The sequence below is a fragment of the Coenobita brevimanus genome, chromosome 78 (genome assembly GCF_032717465.1).
Source record: "Coenobita brevimanus isolate Jiangsu-jjx chromosome 78, ASM3271746v2, whole genome shotgun sequence".
Lineage (NCBI taxonomy): Eukaryota > Metazoa > Arthropoda > Malacostraca > Decapoda > Coenobitidae > Coenobita > Coenobita brevimanus.
Genome location: NC_137031.1, coordinates 10,084,856 through 10,087,270, shown reverse-complemented (window position 1 = coordinate 10,087,270; position 2,415 = coordinate 10,084,856).

Genomic DNA, 2,415 nt, shown 5'->3' with positions numbered 1-2,415 from the left:
GTTATGTCTAGCTTCTCTGTTCCTTCTGTGCCGATCACTCCCCACCGTGTCCCGAGGGTGGGCTACTGGCTTCTCCCCAGGGTGACATTTTGTCGTTTCATCTCATCCAGTAAGGCCTCCCTTCCGTCTCAGGTTTTATTTTCTCTGTTTTTAGAGCATGCCTCTTCTCATGGGGACTCCATACCAGTTTATACTGATGGATCCAAGTCTGATGCGGGTGTGGGCTTTGGTGTGGTGTTTCCCACCTTCTGTCGAGGTGGGAGCCTCCCTATGACTGCTTCTGTTTTTACGGCTGAGCTGACTGCTATTTTATTTGCCCTTCAGATTCTCTTCACTCTCCCCCACACTGCTTTTACTGTTTTTAGTGACTCACGAAGTGCCTCTTTCTGCAATGGAGTCTTTTAATCCCTCTCATCCTTTGGTTTTATCCATTTTGGAGTGGCTTTTCCTTTTAGGGCGTCGTGGACGTCGTGTGGATTTCTGTTGGGTTCCAGCTCATGTAGGAGTGGCAGGGAATGAACGAGCTGATCAGCTGGCCAAGGCGGCAGCGGCTCGTCCCCCTCTTGCACAGTCTCCTCTGTATCGTCTGCCTGCTGCAGATATGCGCTCCTGTATTGCCTCCAGAGTTTGGTGCTGTTGGCAGGAGCATTGGGATGCTGTAGGTGCCAATAAGTTGCGCTCGATTTGCCAGAAGGTGGGCTCATTCAGTTACCAGGGCTTCCCTCGTCAATGGGAGACTGCTTTGTGCCGCCTCCGCATTGGCCACACCCGTTTCTCTCATGGCTTTTTAATGGAAAGGGCTCCTCCTCCATTCTGTGATGACTGTCTGGTTCCCTTGACTGTTCGGCACCTGTTGGTGGAGTGCCCTAGTCTTGAGGATTTGCGTCGTCGATTCCTCTCTGACCACCAAACGGATGGTGGTGTGTATCATCTTTCCTCTGTGCTTGGGGAGGATGCCTGTGCCTTTGGAGGGGCAACCCTCTCGTTTGTGAAGGAGGCAGGACTTTTTAAGGATATTTAGAATTTCTCCTTTTTGATTGTGTGGTTTATCCTCTGTTTTTTGTTTTTACTTTTTACTTCTTTGTTATACGGCGGCATATGACCCTGGCAGTTGCGCCGCCATGATTATTATGAAAAAAAAAAAAAAAAAAAAAAAAAAAAATTGTTCTTACCTAATTGTATCTTTACAGGAATGAGTCAAGCTCGTACTGTCCCGTGTCTTAAACCATATTTATCGTACATATCCTTAAATTTGTGAATTGTTTTGGCACACACTATTTCATTCGGTAGTGCATTCCATTGATCAATTGCTTTGTTTGGGAAACTGAATTTCCTTACGTCTTTATCACCTCTCTTCTTATGCAGTTTTTTGCAGTGTCCTCTTGCTGATGCTTCTCCATATGTTAAGTAATCATTTATGTTTATTTTCTCCTTTCCTGATATGCACTTATATAGCATTATCATGTCAACTCTTTTCCTTCTCTCCTGTAGTGTTGGTAGATCCAGTTTATTTAGTCTTTCTTCGTAGCTTAGGTCCCTTAAGCTTGGTATCCATCTTGTAGCGGCCCTTTGAACTTTTTCAATCTTGTCTATGTGCTTTTTGAGATGAGGACTCCAGACTACTGATGCTTATTCCAGGGTTGGTCTAATGAATGATGTTATTATCCTTCATGTCTTCATTTATGTATGTGAATGCTATTCTCATATTTGCAAGCAGTGTATACATGTTCCGTACCTTCTCGCTCATGTGGTCAGCCGGAGATAGTCTGTTATTGAGAATCACACCTAGGTCTTTCTTTCTGATGTGTATAGGGTTTTATTTCCTAACTTATAATCCCAATCAGGTCTTTTTCCACTTTTACCAAACTTGATTACATGACACTTGTCCACATTGAATTCCATTTGCCATGTACTACTCCATTCATGAAGTTTATTTAATTCATTTTGTAGCTCTTTACAAGAGACTGTGTTAGTAATTCTCCTTTGTATATTTGCATCATCTGCAAACATATTCAGATAGCTCTCATTTCCAGTGTTACTGTTTATATCATTTATATACACTAAAAACATTATTGGTGCCAGCACTGAACCCCGTGGTACTCCACTAGTCACTTTTTTCCATGATGAGTAGTTTCCTCTTAGTACTGTCCTCATTTCTCTCTTTATGAGAAAGTCTTGCATCCAACAAAACAGTTTGCCTCGAATTCCTCCTTGATGGTACAGTTTCCATAAAAGTCTTTGGTGTGGTACTGTGTCAAAAGCTTTCTTGAAATCTAAATAGATACTGTCCACCCATCCTTCCCTTTCCTGTATTGTGTTTGTTACTCTGTCATAGTAGCTCAACAGATTAGTAACACATGATTTTCCTTTTCTGAAACCAAACTGTCTTTCTGTTATCATACTGTGTTCTTCTAG